General features: G+C 41.6%; 1 protein-coding gene across 9 annotated transcripts in view; it reads left to right on the forward strand.

The window, feature by feature from the left end:
• The window catches only part of TPK1 (thiamin pyrophosphokinase 1), a 443,206-nt gene that overhangs the window by 376,163 nt on the left and 44,375 nt on the right, over positions 1-22,668 (forward strand). The window lies entirely within an intron of this gene.

A 22,668-nucleotide genomic window follows, 5' to 3' on the forward strand; every position in this document is an offset into this window, starting at 1 on the left:
GAGTGGCTCTTTTTGCCCTTGCAGCCCAAAAATTGAGAGCTAAGTATTTAAATGAAACGGGACCTAAGGAATAACAGTGGCAGATGGTGCCATTGTTTTCGTAGTCATATTTACTGGGACCTATTCTGTTTTAATGTAAGAGTCTTACATTAGTCTAATGTCTTAATGTATTGAATTTTAATTTTATTGTATGGGTGGGTGGTATATGTTTTTAACAGTATGAATTTTAATTTTAAATTTTGTATAACTTTTGTGATGGCCTATGGCCTGGCAAATAAAGATCAACAACAACCAATTACACACACAGGTATGTAAGTGTGCAAGTTCTGTATAATGAAAGATGTACCAACTGGAGCCATCTCCTCCATTGAAAAATGAAGAAACCCTTGTGATCCGGTGACCTCCATGTGCATCTCAGATGACAAATGATAACTGGATCAGGACATATGTGCAATCATTCTTTCCCCATACATTATGCATGATGGCACTTACTCGTAAAAGACAACACTGACCATTACTACTAAACCAGTTAAGCCAGCTGTAACTTCCATGTGTAGAATGGAAATTTTAAAAAAGAGATTCCTCCCAGCTACCACAGAATTATGATACAACTGCTTTGCTGAATATTAAATATCTGAGAATGTGAGGCAAAACACAACAGATTAGATTGCCGTTTCCTTTTCTGTTTATTTAGGTTTATTTAGGTTATGATTTCCCAGCACTTTGTTCTTAATTTAATAACTGTGTGCATTCACTTATGTGTTGCAAATCTGCCTGTTGTGATTGTTTTGCTTTTTCCAGCTACATTTTCCCTTCCCTTTGGTTTGAACCAGTGATATGCCATTGCAAAGAAAGTGAAAGTCCAAACAGAAATGGTCCTAAATAATCTTAGTGTGGATTATTTATTTATGTATATGGCATCATCCCAGTACATCTAGGTTTCACCACTGTGGCACCCCTTATCAGTGGAGGCTGGTCCACTGGGCTACTGCTGCACAACCCTCCCAATAAGAATGTCAAGCAATTAAAAAAAAATATCTCAGCCACACACTCTTGCTTGTTCCACACACATTTTTCCTTCTAGATGAACTCAGAGAAGCTCTGCAAACATTTTGTCAATTGACTGCTCTATGGCCAATCAGCTTCTTGTTCTTTGTGCACCACTCAGAAATCCTAATCCATAAATGTAGCTATGGCAAGAGGGCCCTCCCCTTGGTGTTCCTGCTTGTCAGCCCTCCTAGGAAAGCTCCTATTCCTTCTGTTGTTATGAGGCCTATCTATCTAACACATAGCAACTATAACAAATTTGGGACAAGCAAGGGAGGAGTCTAGGCTGCTTCAAGAGCAGCCCCATTTGGTAGTATTAGTCTGTATCAGAATCATACAGAAGTTCTGAGCATGGTCAGAGCTGTGAGGCTATAACGCTGGACATAGTGTGAGTTTCATTCTTGTCTTTCTGGACTAAATATGAGACTGTATTTTATTTTCATTCATTTGGGGGAATGGATGGGGAAACAGTTAAGAGGAGAAATGTCAGCATGCCTCTGTTGGTGCGTGCTTTCCTTTAACAGCTTGTTTTGCTTGCAGGACTAGGGTGAGAAGTGAGTGAGGGTTTTTTTAAGGCTTTTAGAAAGTTAGGGGGATGTTGCAGTAAGTACATATTCTGAAATCCCACTCAAACTCCTCTTTCCGCAAGTGTGCTCACAGGGGCTTTTAGAAAGTTGGAAGGGGAATGATATTATGGTCATAAATCTCTGCTCTCCAATGTCCCATCACTTTCCTTTTCTGCAAGTTTATTTGCCCATAGAGAAGGTCTTGGGAGGGGAGGGGTGGCTGCCTTCCTCTCCTGTAAATTTGTTTGCCTGGGAGAGCCGTTGGAAAGTTAAGAGAAGGTGGTGAATCATTGTTCCAGTCCAATTTTTTTCCTTCACTAAGGCTGCAATCCTAATCCCATTTCCCTAGGAGTTAAATCCCCTTGAACATACTTCTGAGTATAAATGGTTAGGATTACACTATAAACTGGTGCCGTGACCAGCTAAAAACTGTGGTGTTTTTTTTCAGATCTGTCTGCATCAATAAAGTTTGCAGAGCAGTCCTATATATAAAAAAATAGGCTGAGAGTTCATAACTGGCTCAAGGTGGAAAGTGAGCAAGAACAATGAATTGAGTTTAAAATGTTAAACTGCTCATGCTCAGAGTATCTTTTGTAGCCATGAAAGCTTTCACCATAACAAATGTGTTAGTCTGGGAGACAGCCTTGAAGTGCTTGAAGGTGGTACCTTATTTCATGTGTTCCTTTCTAATAGAAGGGGGCCCTGGTTTGGAAAATGCAGCAGGGCTTGTTTTTTAGATTGGGTTTTTTCATGTCGCCAAACCTGCATCCCCACCCCAGCTCAAAATCAAGCGAGAAATAAGATTTATTATTATTATTATTATTAATATTCCTTATTTGTCAGTATTACATTTACAGTAATACCTCAGTTAGCAAATCCTCTAGGAACAAAGCTCCTCTTAACAAAGCTCTTTTTAAGGTGTAACTGACCAGCTTTGCTTTGCTATGGATAAACTTTCAAGCCTGTGCCTTCCCTCTAAGGTGAAACTGTCTAGCCTGTGTCTGCTTTGCTGTCAATAAACTGACAAACTTATGCCTTGGCTTTAAGGTGAAACTGATTAGGCTGTGTCTTTGCTTTGCTGTGGATAAACTTTCACCCTGTGCCTTTGCTTTGCTAGGGTGAAACTGAGAAGGCTGTGTCTTTGCTTTGCTTTAAATAGATTTCTTGCTTTCTCCCAGGGCTGGGGAGAGAAGGATTCAACACATTCAGAAGAGGAGAAGGACAGGAGGGAGAGGGGGGAGGGGTGCTGGAAAGGTGTCCTTTAAAGTCTCTGTTGAAGCTGCCTCCACCATCTATGAGCAGAAAAAGGAACCTATCCCTGTTCTTTCCATGTTATTCCTACCTCTGGTACCAGAGGCATCTACTTTGTTAACTGAGGTATTACTGTATATCCGTTAGGGATGGGGTTCACTGCCTAGTTCTGATCTGCTTGTATTCTGATAATCTGTCTTTCCATCCCAGTCCACCCTTTTTTTGTTCCCACTTGCTTTGGTGCTTGCTGATTCAATCAGCTGGGGGTTTTCTTTTGTTGCAGAAAAAATGCATAATTTTTAATGTAAATGCCTATGTAAATTATCACAGTGTTCCATGTGGTTTATGAATGCATCAACTTAGATGAAATTAAGAAGATAACACTTAAAAAAACCTTGCAGTTTAAGAATGTACCTATAGCCAACAGATATTTCTATCAAACTTTAAAGAGCAGGGAAATTGGGTAGCTATAGTGTATGCCCAGGGGAGCAGGAACTGACCTCCTCTCTGAGATACTGTATTGCCCTACAAATTTGTCGAAATGCAAACACAATTTGGGTTGGTCTTTTGGGAAGGAGAATCCACTTCCTGTATAGCTTGCAAGAATTTGTAACATGTGCCTCTGAGCATATGGTGAGTGGTGGCAACACCTGCCATCCCCAAAGATGGAGAATTACATTTTTGTATGTTTGTTGGTGCTGTTCTTACTTTGCTTCTTTTCTGTGTCACTACTGTTTCTACAGAGAACCTAAGCTAGAGAATTACATTTCTCTCATTATTCATCTGAGAAATCTCTGTCAAATTTATTTTTACTAATTTCAAAGCCTTTTTATTGGTCAATGTTATGTGATGGTGAAGACAGCCTTCTGTGTTTCAAACTGGAGGTTATGCTCTATTTCTATTTTGGCCGCATAAACAGTTGAATCTGAAACTGCAATTTGATATAAAATCAGACTGATTACAATATGTTGCTACCTAAGCAATGACTCTGGCTGTTGGAAAAAACAAATTTGGCCTGCCCAAGATGCATGTGTTCAGCCTGCTATGCTTAAACTACTCCACTTAAGGAAAGGTGGGCATGGTCAATTAAAAACATAGAACACACGTAGAATTCTGCTAGAATGTATTTTACCTCTCACTGTTTTATCTTGTGCAAATCGGGACACTCCTCGTGTCCACTGGAAACTATTCTGTCACTATTGTGTCCATGAATATATCCCCTCAAAAAGCCACAATGCGTAAGAGACTGTTTGTTCTTCCTGCTCAATTCCTGTCTGCACTGGCTCAGCTTCTCCTACATTGAACATATCCCCTTAAACATGCCTACATATCATTGGATGCCAGAATTAGACACTCACCATCCTTTCTGTTCTGTATAAAGAAGTGCAAATACCTTCTTTTTGTGAGCGACTGCAGCGGTGGCTGATGTAGGTGCCTTTTTCCCATTGATGGTATGGCTAAGGAACAAGCATACCTGCACCATTTTGTGGTCCTGACTCCCACAGCAGCCATTTTTTAACTGGCACCGATGACACTTTCTCAAAATTCCAAATATACCCCCTGGCTCAAAAAGGTTGCTGACCCTGGGTGTTCATGATGCCTTACAGCAGCCTTTCCCAACCAGTGTGCCTCCAGATGTTGTTGGACCACAATTCCCATCTTTCCTGACCATTGGCAATGCTGGCTGAGGCTGATGGGAGTTGTGGTCCAACAACATCTGGAGGCACACTGGTTAGGAAAGGCTGCCTTACAGAGTAAGCAAAGTAAACAGGTCCCTGCCCCCAGTCTAAAATAGGCAATGAAAAAACAAGGGAAGGGACAAGAACAGGTAGGATGAATGTAGGGAAAAAGTGGGTTTTGAGGAGGAACTCAAAGACAGAGGGAAAAAGTTGGTATCATATACTTCCATGAATAGGAGGCAGAAAAGGGGAATGAATATAGAAAAAGGGCAGGGGGAAAACTGAACACTTCATGAATTTGGAAATACGAAACCTAGCATGCTGTAATTAAGGATTTCATCCACCAGCTTTCAGCCAATCCGTTGCCGAATTCCCTGTGCATTAATGAAACAGCATTTTAAGGGAGGTGAGTAGTTAGCATGGTCGGTAAATGGAGGGAGGGGTAAACTGGCTGACAGATGGAAAATGAATGGATTGAAAGTTAATTAACAGAAATTGATTCTGGTAATGTGTTTGGGGGAATTTGGGTGTATGTAACTAGCCTGCCCCCTCATGGCAGTCCTTTTGTGACTAGCCAGGCCCAACCATGGCAAACATTTTGTGGTGATCCCCATCGTGTGAACAACAAAATGCAGCAAATGTATGCAAACACGTCTCACATACATACCTGTTCAGAAGCCAGGACCAATTGGGCTCCCATTAACTACACTTCCTTTGGCAAACTTTTTGAAGCACAGTTTAAAAAGCAAAAAGGCACTAACTTGACACCAAAAAGATTTACTGACAATGCTAACTACTCATCTCCTTTAAAATGCTGTCTCATTAATGCACAGGAATTCCAGCAGGGAATTCAACAACTAGCTTTCAATCTACTCATTTTCCATCTGCCAGCCAGTTTACCTTCCAAAAAAATCTCTCTTCCCACCCCCCAGAATCATTAGCCATGTGTACTTGCATCATATCAGGACCTTCATCCAAACACTCTCTCGGGATCTTCATCCAAACATTGCAAGCACACCCAAAAACTCACAGTCATGATTTCCCATCCCAAAACACTCTCTCACTGTGTTAGGATCAGCCTCCAAACATCTCTTCTGCTCTCTGTCACACACACACACACAGGTTCCTATTCACATACATACAAGCATAAACTATATTCATCCATACAACACACATCCACACACCTTCCTTCTCCTCCGCCCACCACAACTGAACCCTCTGTGTATTTTACTTTCCCTCTTCCTTTGCCTAGGTCTCCCCATTTTTATTCTTCCTCTTGGCTTCCCCTTTCCAGCCACTCTAGCCCACTTTTCCTTCCACTAGCTACAGTCGCGGTGGAGGGTGACCTTCCTCTGCCTCCTTCTCTTCTTTTCTAATCTCTCGCATCAAATACCAGTCACTGCTGTCATTTGTCTAATCAGGATGGTGGGTGCTGTCAGGAAAGGCCCAATAGAAAGGAACTAGGCCTAAGCTGGCATCAGAGGAGCCACAGAAGTCATTTAAGTCAGCAATTAGGCACCTATGAGCACCACTATGGTGACCCCACTGTTTTAAAGGGTATATTTAAAGCATCTTAGGTGTACACCTAAAAAAACTGGCCTTTAGAAACTCCCAAGATGAGCTTCTTCAATCCACAAGGTAGGATAAAGTTTTCCAAACTATCAAATCTACTTGTTTAAACTCCTTACAATTGTAAATGTCCATAATGCAATCTAAACTCTAAAAACTCTCATTATCTTGAGTGAACATTTTGTTAGCGACAGTACTCAATGCAGGAATAAACCTTTACAGATAATTGGCTGAATCTCTTGATTCTATCAGCACTTTATATAAAATGGATACAGTAGGGCCCCGCTTTACAGCGATTCGCTAATATAGCGGTCTCAATTAGACGCAATTAGACTAAAGCCCCACTCATACGGTGCTTGTTCCGCTTTTACAGCAGTTTTCAGGCATCGCACACCATTCTATTCAATGAGTTCCACTTTACAGTGGTTTTCGCTTTACAGCGGGGGTCTGGAATGTAACCCGCCATATGAGTGGGACCCTACTGTACTCAGTTAAATCTATAAAGTATTTTGTAATGTGTTCTTTGGAAAACAGTCCTTCCAATTAACAGTCAGTGTACTCCTTGCCTTTGGATCTTTCTGTAACATCGAGGAGGTCTTATCCCTTGGACGTTAAAGACCTAAATACCAACATGCAATGAGGCAGTAGAATGACATTGACGCAGTCTAGTGTCTGGGTTTGCCGCCTCCATGTATTGTTACCGTATTTAAATGTAGAACTGCTCAAGAGATTGATGGGTCCAATACTTTTTTTTTATCATTAATTTTATTCAAATTTTCAAACAAAACAAAACAAAAAAGAAACAAATTAAACAATAAAATAAAATGTTGACTTCCGATTTGTCGCAGATCAGTTATAGGTCTATGATATATGACAAACCTGTCTCTTAATATATTACAAAATCACTTTCCTCCAGTAGTTATCTTAATTAATCATCAAATCTCATTAACATCACTTTATTCTTTTCGCAAAAAGTCAAAGAGAGGTTTCCACTCCTTGAGAAATATATCCCTCGATTTTTCTTCAAATAAACATGTCAATTAATCCATCTCATCAAGTCTACTAGGACCAGTAATTTCAATAGCCATTTTTCCATTATCAGTATTAATTCCACCTTCCAACTTCCATCCTTGCACCCATAATAATCTTGCTGTCATAGTCATATAGTAAGAGTCTGATGGGAATTTCCTTCATCACAAATATTTCCTTGCCATCAATTCTGAATGTGTTGCTGAAATATTGTTGTAAAGTCATATCTCTATTCCTCTTTTTTACAAAATGCACTAGCATATCTCTTGAGAGTTTTTCCATTGTCACATATCTGGAATTAATTCTATAAATTTTCTCTATTTCAAGTTCCATCAAATCATTCCAGTCCAGAAATTCCATCGAAACATTGATAGCTTTATCTCTGATATCTTCATCAATTTCTCCAGGGACAACGCCGAATTCCAAACAGTAATCTTTATCTCCAGGATCCACAAACTCCAAATATTTTTCCAGTTCCACACTTGATATATCTGTTCCAATCTCCAGGACTTGCATCCTCCCTTCAATTTTTGCCATAAAGTCCAAATCTTTTTCCAATTCCACATTTGATATATCTGATCCAATCTCCAGAATTTGCTCCTTCCCTTTAATTTTTTTTTCATATTCTATCGCTTGTCCATCTGCTTCTTTTCTCATATAATCCTTTATTTCTTTCAACTCCTGTTTCACTTTACCAAATTCAGTTGCCATCTCTTGTCTACTCTGTCCCAGTTCTTGTTTCATTATCTTAATCTCATCCATTATCTTCTGAAACATATCCAGAGGGGAAAACCCTTCCAGGGGTACATCCAGGGTCTCTGCCACTTCTTTGATTGTCATTCTTAAAGCCGGAAAAAAAAAACCCTTCAAATTTCCAATATAGCCACAATTCCCAAGCAAAGAGTAATTTGCTTCTTTTTCCAGCAATAAGGGAGTTAATATTCCAGGCCTGTTGACATCTGGCCAGCACAGTTCTTATCTCCCGCACGTCCAAGAATGCAAAACAAATTTGGTTCACAGCGCCGAACAATTAGTAACATACACGAACAGCAGATTCGTCTAAAGAAAGTAGTCCAAGAAAAAGTAGTCCCAGACATATATCAATCAAATAATCATCTAAATCAGATTTTCTCTTCGGGTAAATTGCCCCTCATCCGTTTTAATCTTTATAGTTTCCAAATTCAGGCCTGCTTTTTGCCATAAAAAATAAGATAAGCTTTTTAAATTTTCTTTCCTCCTCCTTAATTCCTTGTATAAAAGAGAGAAGTGTAACTCACCCAGGTATCTCAATTGCTGATTCCCAAACAAATCTCTTTTACTGTAGTAATTTAAGCCAAATGATAAGATTAGACAGAAGAAAGTTCGCCCGTTGTGGATCGTTTAAAAGAAAAAACGTCTCGCTTTTTTCAGCCCAGCTTGCTGGAAGTCCTAACTCCGTCCTCGGCTGCTAGGTATGCCTTCCTTTCCCAGGGAATTCCTGATCAATTCCAGCCACCGACAGCCCAACGAAGTTTCTGTGGATAATCTATTCGGTTCACCCTTGCCTGGGAGAACATTTACACCAGTCAAAGTTCCCTTTTGACTGATTTTAAACTGCAAAAAGCTTCCTCTGAGACAGAGCTCATCTCAGAGGCAGCCACAAGCGGAGCAATCTTCCGGGAAGTCGTCGATGGGTCCAATACTGATGAAGTCGTAATGATCTCGTTCAAACCCAGGCAGTAACTTTATTTCTTAAAGTTACATTTGATATTCCTTTGAAGCAGGGATTCCCAAGCTGTGGTCTGCAGACCACTTCATTCAGGTGATCTGCAGCATTTCTGGTCTGTGGATTGGTGGTTGAAGTAATCAACTCCCCTTTAAACCTCAACTTCCCAGGGGTCATGATACCAGTGTACCCACTAGAAGATTGGATGATTACAAACAACTGAGGAAAAAGAATGTAGAAGGTATCCTGGATATTTTTTTTAATTCACAACAGAGGAAGAAATTCTAACTCCTCATTGAGTCCACCTGGGATCAGCGTTTTTAGATCCAAAATCTAAGTTATTTCTCTCCTTAATAGAACATTATCATGACCCCTGGAAAGCTATATATGAGCATGCCTAGTGAATTCTTCTTTGTGGTGGTTGTACTAGTGCAAGCAATTTTGCTCACAGAAGGATATTTCACATCAGCTGTTGTAAGTGAAAAGATATTTTAAACACAGATTCATTATGATATGTATGATTTTATTTTATATGCATATTAATGTAGTGTGTCCTTGCTATTTTATTTACAGCCCCTGACAAAGGCCTAAACATATACCGGCCGAAACACGTTGGGCTTTTGTTAAAAATTAAATATATTTTTTCTAGCATCTTGGGGTTTCCAGATTTGCAACCCAGCCATTGCCTGGTCAGCTGCTGGCTAATTGTTTTACTGCTACAGCAATCACCACTGTGCAGCCGGCAAAGGCTGACAGTGGCTGCAAAAAAGGCTATATTAGGCTGCATTTACATAAGTATAGTTTCCAAATCGTGTGAAGTACTAGTTACCCCTATTCAGCACTGGTTAGGCCTCATCTGGAGTACTGCGTCCAGTTCTGGACACTTTAAGAAAGATGCAGACAAACTGGAGCAGGTTCAGAGGAGGGAACAAGGTTGATCAGGGGACTGGAACCAAAGGCCTGTCAAGAGAGACTGAAAGATCTGGGCATGTTTAGCCTTGAGAAGAAAAGATTGAGGGGAGATATGATTGCACTCTTCAAGTACTTGAAAGGTTGCCACACAGAGGAGGGCTGAGATATCTTCTCGATCATCCCAGAGTGCAGGATATGGAATAATGGCTTTAGGTTACAGGAAGCCAGATTTCACTGAACATCAAGAAAAACTTCCTCACTGTTAGAGCAGTACAGTAATGGAACCAATTACCTAGGGAGGTGGTGGGCTCTCCAACTTCGGAGGCATTCAAGAGGCAACTGAACAGCCACCTATCACATATGCTTTAAGTTGGATCCCTGCACGGAGCAGGGGGTTGGACTCAATGACCTTATAGGCCCCTTCCAACAATACTGTTCTATGATTCTACTCACAAATGCAGCTCCTCACCTGCTGTCTCAAATGACAGAGGCCAGCAACAGCTGCATTACATGATTCTTCCAATCGTGTATTTCAACTCTGCATCTTATGTGCACCACTTGAAATCAGCAGTACATGATTAGAATCACAGAGTTGGAAGGGGCCTTGTAGGCCATCGAGTCCAACCCCCGGCTCACAGCAGGAAATCCACAGCTAGAGCATCTCCCGCAGATAGCTGTCCAGCCTCTGCTTGAAGACATCCAGTGAAGGGGATCCCACCACCTCCCTAGGCAGTCGGTTCCATTGCCGAACTGCCCTTACTGTCAAGAAGTTCCTTCTAATGTCCAATCTGAATTTACGCTCCTGCAACTTAAAACCATTAGACCTAGTCCTACCCTCTGGGGCAGCAGAGAACAAATCTGTACCCTCCTCTATGTGACAGCCCTTCAGGTACTTAAAGAGTGCAATCATGTCACCCCTCAGCCTTCTCTTCACCAGACTGAACATGCCAAGTTCCTTCAACCTTTCCTCATAAGACTTGTTCTCCATACCGGCTATCATCCTCGTCGCCCTCTTCTGGACCCGCTCTAACTTGTCTATATCTTTCTTAAAATGAGGCGCCCAGAACTGAACGCAGTATTCCAGATGAGGCCTGACCAATGCAGAATATAGTGGGACTATTACTTCCCTCGACCTGGAAACTATAGTTCTGTTTATGCAGCCCAAAACTGCGTTTGCCTTTTTTGCCGCAGCATCACACTGCTGGGTCATGTTCAACTTGCGATCCACTACAATTCCAAGGTCCTTCTCACACGCACTACTGCTAAGCCGGGTATTTCCCATCCTGTACCCGTGCATTTTGTTTTTGTGGCCTAAATGCAGAATCCTGCATTTGTCTTTATTGAATGTCATTTTATTAAGTTCAGCCCAATTTTCTAGTCTATCCAGGTCCCTTTGGATTTTATTCCTGTCTTCCATTGTGTTAGCTCTCCCTCCCAGTTTTTTATCATCCGCAAACTTCATAAGGCTTCCCTCCTCCCCATCGTCTAAGTCATTGACAAAAATGTTGAAGAGTATCGGCCCCAGGACAGAACCCTGTGGCACTCCACTTGAAACCTCCTTCCAGTCCGAAGCAGAGCCACCGACGACCACTCTTTGAGTACGGTTTTCCAACCAGTTGTGAATCCACCTGACAGTATTTCCATCTAGTCCGCATTTGACCAGTTTGCTAATCAAAAGGTCGTGGGGGACTTTGTCAAACGCTTTGCTGAAATCTAGATAGATGACATCTACAGCATTTCCACCATCTACTAAGCTAGTGACCCGATCAAAAAAAGAGATGAGATTAGTTTGACAGGATTTTTTCTTGACAAACCCATGCTGGGTCCTTCTAATCACAGCATTGTCATCTAGATAGTTGCCAATGGACTCTTTTATTATCCGTTCTAATATCTTTCCCGGTATTGAAGTCAGACTGACCGGCCTGTAATTCCCCGGATCTTCTTTTTTACCCTTTTTAAAGAGCGGGACAACGTTTGCCCGTCTCCAATCCTCTGGCACCTCTCCCGTTCTCCAGGATTTCTCAAAGATGATGGCAAGAGGTTCCGAGAGTACATCTGCTAGTTCCTTCAATACTCTGGGATGCAGTTCATCAGGCCCTGGAGATTTGAACTCATTTAGGTTAACTAGGTATTTCCTGACTATCTCCTTATCAATCTCGAACTGCAGTCCCGACCCCTTACTGAGATTGCTACCAATGCAAGGTTGCACACTGTTCCCTTTTTGGGAGAAAACGGAGACAAAATAGGCATTGAGCAGTTCTGCCTTTTCCTCGTTATCTGTCAACATTTTGCCACCCTCATTGAGCAGCAGTCCCACTGTTTCCTTGGTCTTTCTCTTGCTTCGAATGTATCTGAAAAACCCCTTTTTGTTGTTCTTCGCTTCCCTCGCCATCCTCAGCTCATTCTGGGTTTTAGCTTTCCTTACGCTATTCCTGCAAGCCCGAGCCGCTCGTCGGTACTCTTCCTTGGTGATGCGTCCTTCCTTCCATTCTTTATACATGCTCTTTTTTACTTTTACCTCCTCCACCAGTCTTCTGTGTAGCCACATTGGCTTTTTCCGATGTCTTCCATTTTTCTTCCTCTTTGGAATTGTTTGCGATTGCGCTTTTTGTAATACGTTCTTCATGAACTCCCACGCGTCTTGGGCTCCTTTTTTCTTTAGTCTATCTAGCCACGGGATCCTACCCATCATTTCCCTGAGCTTGCTAAAATCGGCTTTCCTGAAATCCAAGGTCCATGTTTGACTATATTCTTCTTTGGCTTTCCCCAGAATCATGAATTCCAGCATTACGTGGTCACTTTCCCCCAAAGTACTGACCACTTTAATTCCCGTGACCAATTCGTCCGTGTTAGTTAAGATCAGGTCCAGGATTGCCGATCCCCTTGTTCCTTCTTCTACTTTTTGAAAGAGGAAATTATCAGCAAGGCCCATCAGGAATTTGTTGGAGGCTTTGTGCTTCGCAGAGTTTGTCTCCCAGCAGATATCCGGGTAGTTGAAGTCCCCCATCACTACTGCTTCTTGCCTCCTTGAGATTTTGGAGATTTGTTTGAGAAAGGCCTCATCTACCACCTCTTCCTGGCCAGGGGGTCTGTAGTAGACACCTACTACCATGTTGGTTTTATTTGTTTCTCCATTTATTTTTACCCAAATGGTCTCTACCTGACCCCTTTGTTCGCTCTCTTGGATTTCCATAGAGGTGTATTTGTCTTTGATGTATAACGCTACTCCCCCTCCTTTTCTGTTGCTTCTATTCTTTCTGTAGAGTTTATATCCTTGAATGGCTATATTCCAATCATGGGAGTCATCCCACCAAGTTTCTGTTATCCCTATGAAGTCATATTTGCCTTGATGCACTAAGACTTCAAGCTCCCCTTGCTTGTTTCCCAAGCTCTGCGCGTTGGTATATAGACAGCAGAAGTCTCTTTTGTCCCGATTGGATTCCTCCGTTAATATACCGTGAGCTTTGCCGTGCATCCCTTTCTCCCTCCCAGTGTCTGCTGTACCCTTCAAATCATTGCGTTTACAACCCGCTGTCTTTGGATTGGTATTTAAGCTATCATCTCCATCCCCCAGAGGCTTTAGTTTAAAGCTCTCTTGATGAGTTTTGCCATACTTCTGCCAAAGAGATTCTTCCCAGTCCTCGTGAGGTGCAGCCCATCTCCTGCCAACAGTCCCCCCTCGAAGAAGCTTAGACCATGGTCCCAGAATCCAAACCTTTCCCGTCGACACCATCTGCATAACCAGTCATTGACCTGCAGTATCTTCCTTTCCCTTTGTAGTCCTCTATCCTTCACGGGAAGAATTGACGAGAAGACCACCTGTGCCCCCAAATGCTTGACCTTCCTACCCAGAGCCTCATAGTCCGAGGTGATCTGTTCCAAGGTGTTTCTGGCCGTGTCGTTCGTGCCCACATGGATGAGGAGAAATGGGTACCTATTTTGTTTCCCAATGAGCCTCGGCAGGTTGTCAGCGACGTCCCGGATGTGTGCCCCAGGGAGACAACAGACTTTCCGATTCATTTTGTCCGGCTGGCATACCGGTGCCTCCACCCCCCTGAGCAACGAGTCTCCAACCACCAGCACCCTCCTCTTTTTGCCGCGAGCAGTGGTTGCATCAGCTTCCTTCTTCCGGGGTGTGGAGTCTTCCTTTGCAGTCAGTGTCTCTTGATGCAAGTGAGTTTGTTGAGGCTCTTCAGAGGTGCTGTCTGCCGAGAGACACTGAAAGCGATTTGTTAGTTGCATCAGTTCTGAATCCCTTGTCTTTTTCCTTGCCCTTACAGTGACAGTCCTCGACGGGGATTTGTTGCTGTTGCAGTCCTGTTCTTCCTTGTCACTTTCTTCCTGTACTTTGTGTCGCTCCCTTAATTCCTCTTGTGTTCTATCGAGGAAGTCCTCATCTTCTCTGATAAGTCGCAGGGTGTCTATGCATTGCTGCAGCCCCCTAACCTTTTCTTCTAGGAGCACCACCAATCTGCACTTGCTGCAAGTGTAATCGCGTCTGGTTTCCGTTAAGAAGATGAACATAGCACACACGTTGTAGGTGACAACAACTGCTTGATCCCCCTCCATTTTATGTTTGTTGTTTTCTATTTCCATTGTCAGTGGCAGTCTTGATGTTTCTCTTGTGAGTGCCAGAAATTAGTTGAATGGATTTTGGTTTGGTTTTTTGGTTTTTGGTTTTATTTAAATTTGCACGCCGTAATGCGCGCACCGCTAAGCCTGATGGGAAAGAAAGTATGCAGATGAGCTGCTTACCTCACCAGAGCTCCGCCTCCTCTCTTGGTCAGCTGCCTCCCAAGTCTCTCAGGTCTTTCAGGGTCAGGAATCCCGAGTCCCTTCTCCCTCGCAGTGAGTGCATCATCCGTATCATTGCCTGATCTCTGTAGGCAACCTGCTTTTATTATGTTTGCAAACATGTTCTTAATGTAGATAATGATGAACTTTCTAAAACAAGCTGTGATTTAATCATTAATTTGCACAATTTTGGAGACCAAAAAATCCAAAAGAGTTCATTTCCAATGTAGCAAAGAGAAAGCAGTCCACAAGTAGTTTAAAAAAAAAATAAATCTGAAAATCAGTGCAATCAATTATGGATGCTTATTACAATTTTTAAAGGTCATTTCTGCAAAAGCCAAGACAGTGCAGTCTTTAACTGCTGCTATGATTTGTTAGAGCAGAAGGACAATTAATTGCCCGTGCTTAATAGCAGGTCTGTTTGGACTCCCCTCTGTTCAGAAACCAGTGTTGTGTGTTGATTAAATGGCTTCTAAGGACGCCATCTCTATTGTAAAACCCTCTCCTTGATTCCAAAGAATATGGACAGGAACTGGGGAGGGGGAATCGTGAAAAGTTGAATTAATACTGTAATATTGATATGAAAAAATGGAAACAAGATTCTCTAGCTTATTCCTCTTCTTTCTCTACTTACTTTTCTCCTATTAAATGTTTGTGCTTCACCATCTGTTGGATGTATTTGCATATAGTTTGATTTATTTATTGAATCCATGAGCAGTATTTAAAGGTAAGAAACCAAATGACTTTTGGTGCATGTAGAATGGGCTCAGAACAATGCTACCCTTTCCCAAATCATTTTTAGCATTGTAGAAGATCATTAAGCAAAGTCTGTATGGCAGACCCACATAACATGTGATCCTCCAAGCAGATCACAGCCCCCTAGCATGAATGGTGACCTATCATGTGTTTGGACAGTCATGCTGTCTACTACTGTTTTTGCAGTCCCAACCAGGGAGGAACAAGAGATTTATTTGACCTCTAGAGGGCCATCACATCTGGCTAGGGAGCTGCATTTGGTTTGCTGGATCACAAGTTAGTTTGTTCATTTTTATTATTTGGGTAATTTATATACTGCTTCATATTTCAAAGAAAATCTGTGCAGTTTGCAACATCTGAAAAAAATCACAAATAGAATTCAAATACAAAAATACAGTAAAAAAATCCACATTTTAGAGCAACACAGATAACAATTAGACAAGCTTAAGTAGGTCTGGTTTGTGGTTTGGTTGAGTAGGCCTGATATTTGAATTCCCTCTGTCTCTTATTAGAGACAGCTAGAGAGTTACAATCTCCAGAGAACATCCTGGAATATATTTTTAAAAACCTAAGGGTTTATTTGACTTTTTTAAAAGATAAAGTGAATGTTAGTACTAATGAAAGGTTCCACACTGGTTTTGCCTTGCAGCATCCTTGCTGTGCCAGGATATCACAATAGTGATATGGAGTCAAAGCCTAGGAAATGGAGAGTTAGCCGCAATTCTTAGCTGTTGGCTTCCTCAGCAACTTTGTCAGCTGACAATTAATTACAATGTCTGATGCTAGGAACTGGTCAAGGATCAAAGATCCTTACTGTACATCAACCACCAGCTGAGATTTTCAGATGGAAACAAGATTGTGTCATTGCAGATACAAGCTTTAGCTGTGAATTGCCATTCTTTTTCTTACCTTTCTCTGCTTTTCTGCTTTACTTCAGAATCCCTCCAAACTCCCTTAGCTAAGTGCCTACTAGCCTTCTCTTCTTGGAATCTAAGTAGCATTAATGACTGACTGCTGGGCTTCTGAACTGTTCCCATTGTAAAGCATTGTGCTTGAGTTTATATGAACATTCTGTCTATGGAGTTGATCATACAAGCTAACTGTCACCTGATGATGCTGTCAGGTAATCATAATGAATATATGAACTGCCCTGTAGATTTTTCCCATGTTGAACCCAGAGCAGCATGTTACATAGTTTTGGGAGCAGACACAGGTACAGCAGACACACCAATGGTATCAGTAGGACTTTGGCCACACACCTCAAACTATCTGAGGTGTTCTGGCCAGTGAGGCTAGATCTAAGGCAGCATTTCTCGAACTTTGTTCTAGCCTCCCAACCCTGTCATAGTTAAGCTAATTCCCCTTTGAGCAGACTTAACAATGCCAAAGAATGACAAAGCAGGTCCATTGGCAATATAATCTGAGATTAGTGTCAAAACTTAGTTTTTTGCTCTGTCCAAATTTTGACAGAAATTTGTCAACAAATACGGAAAACTAAACAATGGCCCACAGACTGGAAGCGTTCAATATACATCCCAATTCCAAAGAAAGGGGATCCCAGGGAATGCAGTAATTATCCAACTATTGCCTTAATATCCCATGCAAGTAAAGTAATGCTCAAGATTCTACAGCAAAGGCTCTTACCATATATGGAGCGAGAATGCCAGACGTCCAAGCTGGATTTAGAAAGAAAACAGGCACCAGTTATCGCAAACATACGTTGGATAATGGAATGGAGCAAGGAATTTCAGAAAAAAATCACCCTGTGCTTTATAGATTACAGCAAAGCCTTTGACTGTGTAGATCAGCCTTTCCCAACCGATGTGCCTCCAGTTGTTGTTGGACCACAACTCCCATCAGCCTCAGCCATTGGCAATGCTGGTTGAGGCTGATGGGAGTTGTGGTCCAACAACATCTGGAGGCACACCGGTTGGGAAAGGCTGGTGTAGATCATGAAAAACTATGGAATGCTTTAAAAGAAATGGGGGGCCACAGCATCTGATTGTCCTGATGCACAACCTATACCCTGAACAAGAGGCTACTGTAAGGACAGAATATGGAGAATATGTTTAATCTATATGCAGAAGATATCATACGGAAAGCAGGGTTGAACCAAGATGAAGGAGGTGTGAAAATTGGAGGGAGAAATATCAATAATTTAAGATATGCAGATGATACCATACTACTAGCAGAAACCAGTAATGATTTGAAACAAATGCTGATGAAAGTTCAAGAGGAAAGCACAAAAGCAGGACTACAGCTGAACGTCAAAAAGACTAAAGTAATGACAACAGAAGATTTATGCAACTTTACAGTTGACAATGAGGACATTGAACTTGTCAAGGATTATCAATACCTTGGCACAATCATTAACCAAAATGGAGACAATAGTCAAGAAATCAGAAGAAGGCTAGGACTGGGGAGGGCAGCTGTGAGAGAACTAGAAAAGGTCCTCAAATGCAAAGATGTATCACTGAACACTAAAGTCAGGACCATTCAGACCATGGTATTTCCGATCTCTATGTATGGATGTGAAAGTTGGACAGTGAAAAAAGCTGATAAGAGAAAAATCAACTCATTTGAAATGTGGTGTTGGAGGAGAGCTTTGCGCATACCATGGACTGCAAAAAAGACAAATAATTGGGTGTTAGAATAAATTAAACCAGAACTATCACTAGAAGCTAAAATGATGAAAAACGAGAAGTCATGATTGACTAGAAAAGACAATAATGCTGGGAAAAACAGAAGGGTATAGAAAAAGAGGAAGGCCAAACAAGAGATGGATTGATTCCATAAAGGAAGCCACAGACTTGAACTTACAAGATCTGAATGGGGTGGTTTATAACAGATGCTCTTGGAGGTCACTGATTCATAGGGTCACCATAAGTCATAATCAGCTTGAAAGCACATAACTACAACAACATAGTTTTTTGCTAGAGATGGAGACTTTTAGGGCTTATTCACAGACATTCGTACACAGTATGTTGCCTGATTACTCAAAACATGTTGACTCTCAGCTAAATGTATTGGTTATGTTTACCGGAAAAAAATATGAAGTGAAATGCTCGATGATTAAGCTGTGATGGCTATGATAACTCATTTAGACATGCTAGTTAGCACTTGATGGATGATGATAGACGATGAGTGAGTGATGCCTATACTCATGTATGCACAAAGGTGTACTTGAAGTTTGACTTTAATAGAAAGTGTATTTGGGGGGGGGTTACATTTAAACAGTGTGTTTATAATGTTTATCCACATAGGTCAGAGTTCATGTGGGTCAGAGTTTCCCACTCCTGGATTATATATTTTAAAAACTTATACCTTAACTTTGGATCAAATAGTCTTCAAGGCAGCTTACAACATGCTAATAATCCCATGCATGTTTATTTGAAAGTAACTCCCAATGTGTTCAATGGGGCTTTCAAATAAGTGTATTAAGGAGTGCACCCCAAAATATACAGTGGAGTACCCAGCACCCTTGTGCTGAAGTCAGAAGTCAGAGTGGCTCTGTAATCATGGTACAGTTAGCAGGGTTCCTGTAGCTGTTCCTTCTCTGTCCAGTGCCTGGTAACTGGCTGCTCTCTCCCTCGTCACCTTCCTGGGAGGGAGAGTACAATTTCCCAGTGTTCCTTGGTTGTGTGGCAAGGCCAGAAGTCCTTCCCCTCACTTCACCAGTCTCTAGTGAGTCTCTCATTTTTGCAAGTCCCAGTGCGTAGTTCCATAGCAAGAAAGCCCGCTCACTTCTGTGCTACTTAAAAAGGAAATTGGGATGACGTTATTCATGTGCAGATGAGTACCTATTCAGTTTGACACTTGCTTATTCCAAACTTCACACTTAATGGACAGTGATGGACATATAATCTTTGCAAGTACCAGGAATTGAAGAAGGTGTCTAGGTAGGCCAAAAGTCACTATGATGATGAAAACTTTAAGTATGTCTTTTTCTTCTTTTGCTTCTGAGAATGTCAGAGTCTCTCCAATGCACTCTCCAATGGAGTTTGAGGAGCCATAGCAAGTTTCAGAGGTTGGCAAAGTTGGGGGGGGTTGCCAGAATGCCAGTAAGCACCTACCAACCACCCCAAAAGAACTGCTATATTATAACACTGCACAGAGCTGCTGAGAAAGTTAGCTCTCACAAGCAGAAGATGAAGTGGTAAACCTATGTCTGGACAATACCACTTTAATTGCAGTTAAAGATTCAAATGATCAAATGCTCTTCCATTAAAAAAAATACCTGTGTACAGAAAACAGAGTGAAGTTTCCATAGATATGGGCCCTGAAGCAATAGCACGGGTTTAAGAATTTCTTAACAATCCAGGAGTTATCCATTTTCTTCATGGATTCCAATCAGTTTGCTAGCCTTACATGTATTACTCATTTAAAGACTTATTATTTATTTTTATTTATGAAATATATATCCCACTCTTCCTCCCAAAAGGAGCCCAGAGTGGCAAACAGCAAGTGATAAAACAGTAAATAAAACATCTTGTAGTAACACAGTCTCACAGGTTAGCAATTCTACCACCAAAAGAAGCCATAAAATCAGTTTATTTGTGGGTGTGGGAAATAAAAAACAATTGTGCAGTCCTTAATTGAAGGTAAGCCCCATTTACTTGTATGTACTTTTAATTGTTTACAGCAATATGCCATCACAATAAAATATACACAAGAATATAAAAACAGGATACAAAATATAAAAAGAAACACTGAGAGACAAATAGATATAAGGGTACAATATCATATAAAAAACTTCCCAATTAAGAACAAAGCGAACAACATTTTCAAGCACATAAAAGCTGGTCTCGAGCTATGGCCAGGAGTTTTACATAATTTGCTCTAATTTTCTCCACCGCAACAGCAAAGTTAGCCACCTGTTGAGTTACATATATATCATTGCCCGCTAACAGAGTGGCAATTTGCTCCATAATAGGTCTTTCAGTCATCAGAGATATTATAGGGGCTAGGAATCTAAGTCTGGGGTCCTCATATAGGGAACAGCGGAGAAGATAATGGGAGATATTTTCTATCTCACCCAGTTGGCATACGCAGACCCGAAGGTGATGTGGTACATTTGCATACCGCCCCTCCAAATAGGCTGTAGGCATCTGAAATCGTAAAGCAGTAAATGCCCTTCTCAAAGAGGGGGCTGTTAAATAAATGAAGTATGGCTCCATATTGAATAAGGTTTTATACCAAGAAAATCCCGGGGGAAAAGGGGATAAATTTGCCAAATAGGTTGTCCATCTCTGTGCATATAATAATATCCTATCTCTTAGAAGTTTCTTGGCCCGGGGGTAGGGATTGGTAGGTAATAGATCTACAGTTATCCCATAAGCTGCCATTATGGGTTTGACACATTTTAGCCAGGAGCTAGAGGAGGGGGATTTTATTTGTTCTAGGAGACATTTTTTTGGGAGAGCATAATTGTCCATAGATGCCAACCTCAGCCAATAGGAGGCCAGTGCCACATGGGTCAAAGATTCGACCGAATGAGTACTGGTCTCCATCCTTAATAGGGAGATCGGAGTACCTTGGGGGACTGCCAGAATGAATCTAAGAAACTGGTTCAGGGCCTTTTCAAGGGGAGCGTTATTAACATACCCCCAAACCTCGGCCCCATATATGAGTTGTGGAATTATTTTCTTGTAAAAAATTTCAACAGCTGGTGTGACCAGACTTCCACCCCTGGTATTAAAGAAGCGGCAAAGTTGGTGTGCGGAGTGCACAGCTTTCAGCCGGGCCGCCTCTAAATGAGAGTTCCAAGATAGATTGGAATTGAAATATAGGCCCAAGTAGCGGTAGGTACATTGTTGTTTAATAAATTCGCCATTCAATCTCCACACATGTTTGGTTCTTTTCTTACCAAATACCACTACCTTGGTCTTATCATAATTAATTTTAAGATGTTCCTTAGCACAATATTCCCCCAGGCTGACCAGCAGCCTTCTCAGACCAATCTGGGTTGTGGCAATTAAAGCCAAGTCATCCACATATAATGAAACCGACAATTTATCTGATAAAACGGCAGGCGGGAAGAACTGAGCCCCAACTCCGTCGACTCCACTGATCAGAGTTGATCTGGTTCTCTATAGTGGCACAATAGCCCTTAAGCCCCCTCGATACCAATCTCCAAAATTTTGGCGTGTTTTTTTCTAAAGCAGCTAGCCCCAATTCCCTCCACTGTTTCTTTATATAATTAGATTTCTTAAGAATTAAAAGTTTTTTATAGTAGCGCCTCTGCTTCACAAAGGAGTCAAGATTTTCATAGGAATCATCCTGTCTTAGTCTCCTGATGGCCTGAGCCAGATTTCGTTTTGCCAATACACAATCATAATCAAACCAACCCAGTTTCTTCAAAGGTGAAGAGCGAGAGTGAGTCAACAGCGGCTTTAGTAGGTCTACAATGGCAGTGTACGCGGTGGTAGGATTCGGAGAAGCCAACAAAAATTCACGCATTTCCATTAAAGAAGGGAGATTTAAAGCTGTATTAATTATCAAACCTGTTTTATCATTCCACCGAATCCTTTTGCCACCTTGAGACATTAAATTTGGGGTTGGTGCAAAGGTATTTGAAGGGAGACACAAATGAATGGAGAGCAACAGACAAATGGGCATATGGTCACTCTCTGGTCTGACTGGCACCCCAAATGATTTAATCTGAGAAGCAAGGGGGTATGAGAGAGCCATAAAATCAATAACGCTCCTGCCACGCGGTCCATAATACGTGAAGGCATCTGAATATGGGAATATGGGGGAGCCATTACACAGAAAAAGTTGGTATTTATACACCAGGTTAAAGAGAAGCCTTCCCGCCGGATTTATGACCTCATCCCTAGACCTTCTGTCAGGCATGGCCAACAGATCTTCTTTGGATAGCCCTAGTTTGTTTCCCATGGTGAGATTATTACTGCCAATTCTTGCATTAAAGTCTCCTGCCACCAAAATTGCAGGATCCTTAAATGACTGATACAAGAGGGTTAATACCTGGTCTAATTCTGTCCAGATTCTCACTCGCCCAGCCTTGGTACTCTCTGGCGGTATATAGACATTTATAACAATAATTTCTGCCTGTGGCGGCCAACAGACTCTGGTAACTAATATATTCGATGAGGGCAATAGAGTGATCTCAGCAATAGCTGGGTTTCAGTCTATGGATATTAAAGTAGCCAGACCTCCCCTCGCTCTCCCGGCTCGACAAGACTTCGTGGCCGGGAGAGCGCGGGTAACATAGCCAGGAAGTGAATTGAAAGAAGGACCAGCAACCCAGGTTTCTTGAAAACAAAGTATATGAAACGATTTACAAAATTCCTTAAAACCACTGTCTACTTGTTTAGAGGCCCAACCTGCTATATTCCAG

This window comes from Rhineura floridana, chromosome 10 (assembly GCF_030035675.1).
Source record: "Rhineura floridana isolate rRhiFlo1 chromosome 10, rRhiFlo1.hap2, whole genome shotgun sequence".
Classification (NCBI taxonomy): Eukaryota; Metazoa; Chordata; class Lepidosauria; order Squamata; family Rhineuridae; genus Rhineura; species Rhineura floridana.